Source organism: Mus caroli, unplaced genomic scaffold, assembly GCF_978045245.1.
Source record: "Mus caroli unplaced genomic scaffold, Mus_caroli_1 scaffold_10, whole genome shotgun sequence".
NCBI lineage: Eukaryota > Metazoa > Chordata > Mammalia > Rodentia > Muridae > Mus > Mus caroli.
The window spans coordinates 124929070-124937228 of NW_028227265.1; the positions used below are offsets into that span (position 1 = coordinate 124929070).

An 8159-nucleotide genomic window follows, 5' to 3' on the forward strand; every position below is an offset into this window, starting at 1 on the left:
ATGGTGATATACACTTGTAGTCCCAGTACTTTCTTCAGGAGGAAGAAACTGGTTGCTCATTTACTTTAGATAAATCAAAAAAGTTCTGTTTTCACTTAGAAACTTGGTTCAAAAAAGTTAGATAGAGAATAGTAAAGGAAGACATTTGATTTCTACCTCTGATCTCCACATAATGTGCACACAAAAACAAAAATACCTATATAGAAACAAACCAAAAAAAAACAAAAAACAAAAACAATAGTCTCCATTTCAAATCATTATCAGATTTGGAGAAACTTCAAAACAAAGGACAATTAAGTCCCATATACTCCTTACTTTATCCTTGCAATATCATTCCTCATATTATTAGTGGCTTACATGAAGTAGAATATGGCACAGATGATAAACTAAATTTGATACATCATTATTTAGTAAATTTTATTTTACCTTAGATTCACTAATGTATATGTATATATAATATAATGTATATATACATATATGTATATGTGTATATATATATATTCCACTACATTATATGTGTGTGTGTGTTCATTTTCATGTGCTTCAGTGGGGATGAGTAACAAACACCCAACATACTCTAAGAAAATCACATTAAATAATCAAAATTAATTCTGTGGACATGAAAATGGATTACAACACTTTTTGAAATAGTCTCATACAGGCAGATGTCAAGCATTCTGTGTATAAAAAGAAAATATTGACCTCCTGATTCTTCTGCATCTTGATCCTTAGTGCTGGGATTACAGATGTTTAAAACAATGCACAGTTTATGCGTTTCTGGGATTACTCCCAGGACTTTTTCCATGACAGAAAAGCATACTGTCAGTTGAGATACATCCCCATCCCTTGTGACAATATTTTCATCCACAGCAGAAGTTTTTTGACTCTCTCGGGAGGATGAGACAGCCAGGGGGCTGTGGCGGAGCTGTGGTTGCTGGGTGACAGTGGGGAGCAGGGACGGAGTGCATAATGGCAGAAACTGTATCTCCACTGAAGCACTTCGTGCTGGCAAAGAAAGCCATCACTGCCATCTTCGGCCAGTTACTAGAGTTTGTTACTGAGGGCTCACATTTTGTTGAAGCAACATACAGGAATCCAGAACTTGATCGAATAGCATCCGAGGATGATCTGGTGGAAATACAGGGCTACAGAAACAAGCTTGCTGTCATTGGGGAGGTGCTGTCTCGGAGACATATGAAGGTGGCATTTTTTGGCAGGACAAGTAGTGGCAAGAGCTCTGTCATCAATGCAATGCTGTGGGATAAAGTCCTCCCCAGTGGGATTGGTCACACAACCAACTGCTTCCTGAGTGTCGAGGGGACCGATGGAGATAAAGCCTACCTTATGACCGAAGGGTCAGATGAAAAGAAAAGTGTAAAGACTGTTAATCAGCTGGCCCATGCCCTCCATATGGATAAAGACTTGAAAGCTGGCTGTCTTGTGCATGTATTTTGGCCCAAAGCAAAATGTGCCCTCTTGAGAGATGACCTGGTTTTAGTAGACAGCCCAGGTACAGATGTCACCACAGAGCTGGATATCTGGATTGATAAGTTCTGCCTTGATGCTGATGTCTTTGTTTTGGTTGCAAACTCGGAATCAACACTGATGAACACGGAGAAACATTTTTTCCATAAGGTGAACGAGCGGCTCTCCAAGCCCAACATTTTTATCCTGAATAACCGTTGGGATGCTTCTGCCTCGGAGCCGGAGTACATGGACGATGTGCGCAGACAGCACATGGAGAGATGTCTTCACTTCTTGGTAGAAGAGCTCAAGGTTGTAAGTCCGTCGGAAGCTCGGAATCGGATCTTTTTTGTTTCAGCCAAGGAAGTTCTCAACTCCAGAAAGCATAAAGCTCAGGGGATGCCAGAAGGTGGTGGGGCACTTGCAGAAGGATTTCAAGCAAGATTACAGGAGTTTCAAAATTTTGAACAAACGTTTGAGGAGTGTATCTCGCAGTCAGCAGTGAAAACAAAGTTTGAACAGCACACTATCAGAGCTAAACAGATACTAGACACTGTGAAAAACATACTGGACTCAGTAAACGTGGCAGCAGCAGAGAAGAGGGTTTATTCAATGGAAGAGAGGGAAGACCAAATCGATAGAGTGGATTTTATCCGAAACCAGATGAACCTTTTAACACTGGATGTTAAGAAGAAGATCAAGGAGGTCACGGAGGAGGTGGCAAACAAGGTTTCTTGTGCAATGACAGATGAAATTTGTCGACTCTCTGTTTTGGTTGATGAGTTTTGTTCTGAGTTCCATCCTACCCCCAGTGTACTGAAAGTGTATAAGAGTGAATTAAATAAGCACATAGAAGATGGCATGGGAAGAAATTTGGCTGATCGGTGTACCAATGAAGTCAATGCCTCCATTCTTCAATCTCAGCAAGAAATCATCGAAAACTTGAAGCCATTACTTCCAGCTGGTATACAGAATAAACTTCATACATTAATCCCTTGCAAAAAGTTTGACCTCAGCTATGATCTCAATTGCCACAAGCTGTGTTCGGATTTTCAAGAGGACATTGTGTTTCGGTTTTCCCTGGGCTGGTCTTCCCTTGTACATCGATTCCTGGGTTCCACAAATGCACAGAGGGTGCTGCTTGGGCTGTCAGAGCCCATCTTTCAGGTCCCTAGATCTTTAGCTTCAACTCCTACTGCTCCTTCTAACCCAGCAGCACCGGATAATGCATCCCAGGAGGAGCTCATGATCACCCTGATCACAGGATTGGCATCCCTCACGTCTAGAACCTCCATGGGCATCATTGTTGTTGGGGGCGTGATTTGGAAAACAGTGGGCTGGAAACTGATCTCTGTCACCTTAAGTATGTACGGAGCTTTGTACCTTTATGAGAGGCTGACGTGGACGACCCGTGCGAAAGAGAGAGCGTTTAAGCAGCAGTTTGTAAACTATGCAACCGAGAACCTGCAGATGATTGTGAGCTTCACCAGTGCAAACTGCAGCCACCAAGTACAGCAAGAAATGGCCACTACTTTTGCTCGACTGTGCCAACAAGTTGATGTTACTCAGAAACATCTGGAAGAGGAAATTGCAAGATTATCCAAAGAGATAGACCAACTGGAGAAAATACAGAACAACTCAAAGCTCTTAAGAAATAAAGCTGTTCAACTTGAAAGTGAGCTGGAGAATTTTTCGAAGCAGTTTCTACACCCGAGCAGTGGAGAATCCTAACGACAGAGGCACTGTAGGAGGAAGCGGACTTGGAAGATGGGAAATGTTACTTTATGAAATGACCTCAGTACAAATTACTCACTCTTAGTATCGATGCCTTGCGGAGATTGTGGTAATGACCTGTCTCAGGGGTTGCACCTTTGGAAGTGTTGTGATTCACCTTGTCTTAGCATTAGTTTGGAGTAAAGACTGAATTGTTAAGGTTATATGATGAATTCCTTTAGAAACAGTGGAACCGGCTGTGCGGCCCCTGAGGGTGGGTCCTGCAGCTCCTCACCAGCTGGCTGTCTGCGGCTCTCAGAAGCTGCTTCCTGGCATCCAGGAGTTAGAGACCTTTTCATCCTTTCTCAGTGCTAGTTCTCGATGCTTCTTTAATGGGAAAAGTGAACTTGTTTATAAGCCGATTTGCTCAAACCAGGGGTGTGGGCTGCTCCTGGGGGGTCCTGCAATCACTCTGTCCTCACAGCAAGGATGTAACCACTACTAAACAGTTTTTACTTTCCTTTATTCCCATTAAAGCTGATGTGAAATAGTAAAAAAAAAAAAAAAAAAAAAAAAAAAAGAAGTTTTTTTGACATCAGCATGGTCAAGTCTTCCCAAGAGGACTTTAGCTCAGGAGCACTGTTGTTAATGGAACTGGATGAAATCATGACACCTGGGACTAGAGATGATGAGCCTCAAATATATTTTTCGTATTGTGTTTTTTGCCTGCAAGTGGGACCTCAAAGGTGGAGTTCCAGGAAAGAAAGTTTTCCAGAATCCTCCAGGGTATATTCAAAAACTGAGTTGAGGAAGCCATGGGAATAAGAGTAACCATCATAATCAACAACAAAATTGGAATTGGCATGAATTGATACAAATTCATAGGACATGTATATACCTCCTGGCTTTGAAAATTCAACTTCTACACAGACCTAAACTTTGCAGATACTTCTGTAATGCTCCTTCTGATTTTTATGTTCCTGATCCTGCAGTATTCCAGTTATGTCTACTCCTTTGACCGCTCTGACTGTGCTGCAAAAACAAACACCAGTGTATACAAGGATGGAGATGTGGTGGTTGCTGCATTTTTACCTCTATTTACTATTGTCTTAGATTCCACGATTGATGATCCAAGCAGTGAGACTTACTATACTCAGTAAGTTAACTATTTTACAATTTTATTTTCTGCCTTATTTTAAAGATATACAATGCCTAGAAATATTATGTGTGCATACAACACTGCCATCTACATCCTCCATACTGCTCTTATATCCCAAGAACTGTCGATAATTTATTTTTGTTATTTCCATTTATTAGTTTCTTTGCTTCAAAAAGAACAAAAGTATTCTAGTTTCTTTCATTCTCGCTTCTCTTTTCTGAGACTTAATTCTCCCCTTATTACTCCACTATTCCTGTCCTCTTCTAGCTTGTTGTCAGGAATTAGTGTTGCCACAAATTATACCCAAAAATATTACCTAAAATCACCCAGTGCAAGCCATTGGCATGAATTCTGTACTGTGATCATTTGGAAAATTTTCTTCCTGTATAGTAAAGGATCATTATCTTTGTATGTTATGGGTGTTAAATCCCAGACAGGTGTATAGTTGGAAAAGATTTTCTTACCCTTGGGCTGCTTCTTCATCTTGTTGACTGTTATGCAAAAGTTGTTTATTTTTATGAAGTTCCAGTTTCCAATTGCTAGCTTTAATTCTTGGGCAAACAGCATCTTTTTGTACAACTGTATCATGAACTGTACTGCTTGCTTTCTCCTAACAGTCTCAGGGTTTCAGGCTTCTTCACATTTATGTCTTTGATCCATTTGGAATTAGGATTTCTGCAAGTTGATAGATAGCGGTTTAATATTATTGTTCTGTATGAATTTCTTGAAGGTGTGCTTTTTTTCGTCAACATATGGTTTTCCTTCTTCCTCCTTCCTCTTCCTTCCTTCCTTCCTTCCTTCCTTCCTTCCTTCCTTCCTTCCTTCCTTCCTTCCTTCCTTCCTTCCTTCTTTCTTTCTTTCTTTCTTTCTTTCTTTCTTTCTTTCTTTCTTTCACATCTCAGTCAAATGTCAAGTAATCAGAGTTACATATATTTATGTTTGCGATTGGATTTTGTTCCATTGATTACATGTCTGGGGATTTTTTTGTTTTTGTTTTGTTTTTGCCAGTACCATGTTGTTTTGTTATTATGTCTCTCTGGAACTGTAATCCTTCCAGCATCATTTTCCCCATCTCAGGATCCTTTTTGGTTTCATTTGAAATTGTACATAGTTTGTTTTGTTTTGTTTCTTTCTGTGAAAAATTCGATGTCATTTTGACTGGGATTGCATTGGAGACTATAAAATGCTTTTGGTAGAATGGTCAATTTCATTTTCACCACATAAGTTCTACATGAGATATCATTCTCTCTCTCTCTCTCTCTCTCTCTCTCTCTCTCTCTCTCTCTCTCCAAAAGTTTAAAGTTTTCATTGAAAAAGTCTTCATTTCCTTAGTTATGTTTATTCTTAGATACTTTATTTTCCTTAGGTTATTGTGAATGCATGTGTGTCCATTTTCTCCTTTTCTGTTTCTTTTTTTAATTTTTAATTTTTAAAAAATTTTGGTGTCATCCCCACTCCCTACCCCACCCAGCTCTGACTCAAATTTTTGGAATCTCTTAAATGTAAACATCATGTCTGGAATCTCTTAAGTGTAGCATCATGTCATCTACAAATAATGATAACTTGACTTTTTCTTTGCTTATTTGTGTCTTGTTAATTTCCCTTTATTGCCTCATTACTCTATCCAGTACTTCAAACACAATATTAAAATGTAGTGGGGAGGGGCTGGAAATATGACTCAGCGGTAAAGAGCTCTGACTGAGATCAAATCCCAGGAACCATATGTTGACTCACAACCATCTGTAATGAGATCAGATGCACTCTTCTGGTATGTGTGAAGACAGCTACAGTGTACTTATATATAATAAATAAATGAGTCTAAAAAAAAAAAAGCTTTAAAAAGGGAATAAGTTTTAAAACAAAGTAGTGGGGATGGTGAACATCCCTGACTAATTTACATTACATTTTCATTTAGGTTGATGATGTTGCCTGCATGTTTTTCTATCTATCTATCTATCTATCTATCTATTTATCTATCTATCTATCTATCTATCTATCTATCTATCTATCTATCTATCGTGTGTGCGCTCTCGTGTGCGCGTGCGTGTGCGTGTGTGTGTGTGTGTATGTGTGTGTGTGTGTGTGCATGTGCACGTGTTGTGGCTATTCCTTTTATCGCTACATTCTTCAAGACCTTTACCATTAAAGCATGATGAATTTTGTAAAATACATTTTCTGCACCAATTGAGATAATCAAGTGATTTTTTTTGTCTTTAAGTCCATTTATGTTGTTATTTCATTTACTGCCTTGAAAAATATGCTGAACCGTTCATACATTTATGTATCTTATTTGTGTTTCTACATTATGTTTACTAGTGTTTTCTTAAATATTTTTTTTAGTCTATGTTCATCAGGGATTTTGGCCTACAGAATCTTTACCTGGTTTTAGTAGTCAAATGACACTGGCACTGTAGAAGTTTGGGAGTTCTCATTCTGTTTCTTTCTTTTTTTTTTTTTTTTTGGTTTTTCGAGACAGGGTTTCTCTGTGTAGCCCTGGCTGTCCTGGAACTCACTCTGTAGACCAGGCTGGCCTCGAACTCAGAAATTCGCCTGCCTCTGCTTCCCGAGTGCTGGGATTAAAGGCATGCGCCACCACGCCCGGCTAGTTGTTGCTGTTGTTGTTGCTTTGTTTTGTTTTGATTTTCTGAGACAGGGTTTCTCTGTGTAGACCGTGGCTGTACTGGAACTCACAGTAGACCCATCTGCCTGCCTCTGACTCCCAAGTGCTGGGATTAAAGGTGTACACCACCACTGTCTTGCTCATTCTGTTTCTTTCCTTTTTCTTTTTTAATGGTTTAAAAAGGAATGTTTTAAGAAAAATCTGAAGGATTAAAAATCCAGTAGAATTATGGTGTGATAATTCTGGCCCTGGATATTTTTAACTGAAGCCTTTTCATTACTATTTTAATCTCCTCATGATTCTGTTAAGATTGTTAAATTCTTGGTTTAAATTTTGTGGTTTTGAATAATCTGGGAAGTTATCTTTTTAAGTTTTTCAGATAAATGAAGTACAAATTTTAAAAATATTCCCTCATAATTGTATTAACTTCTTAGGTGCATATTTTACCATTTCCCAGTTCATTCCAAATTCTGTTTCTTTGGTCCTCTCTTTATTATTTTGGCTAGTTGAGCCTTGAGTCTTTCAATCTTGTTTATTTTCTTATAAACTCTCTCTTTGATTCACTGATTTTTGTGTTTTGATTGTTTCCTTGCTTGATTTTTCTTTTTGTTCTTGTTGTTGATGTCTCCTACAGTTCTCATACTTTCTTGCCAGTGACTGAGTTTGGATTTGGTTTTGTTTTGTTTTCTCAACTTCTGAGTTGCATTAGTAAGCCACTTATTTGTGTTCTTTCTGATTTTTCTCTTAGATTATTATTATTATTATTATTATTACTATTATTATTATATGTAAGTTCACTGTAGCTCTCTTTAGACACAGCAGAAGAAGGTGTCAGATCCCATTACAGATAGATAGTTGTGAGCCACCATGTGCTTGCTGGGATTTGAACTCAGGACCTTTCGAAGAGCAGTCACTGCTCCTAACAACTAAGCCATCCCTCCAGACCTCTTTCTGATTATTTAGTGTAAATATATAGAGCTGTATATTTCCCTCATAGAACTGTTTTTTAATGTGTCTAGAGGGTTGTTTGTACTACATTTTCATTTCCTTTAGTTCCAGGAAATTTTAAATTTAATTCTTAATTTCTTCTTTCTCTCATTCACCATTCAGTAGTTAGCTGTTTAATCTCCATGAGTTTGTGTATTTATTAGAGATATTTTGCTGTTAATTTTGTTTCACTGTATTGTGGTTATCTAGGATACA

The 8159-nt window shown here is 38.4% G+C and overlaps 1 pseudogene; it reads left to right on the forward strand.

Annotated features, from left to right (window-relative positions):
- The first annotated feature begins 942 nt into the window (after nt 1–942).
- On the forward strand, nt 943–3730 carry LOC147002549 (mitofusin-1 pseudogene; annotated as a pseudogene).
- The last annotated feature ends 4429 nt before the right edge of the window (nt 3731–8159 follow it).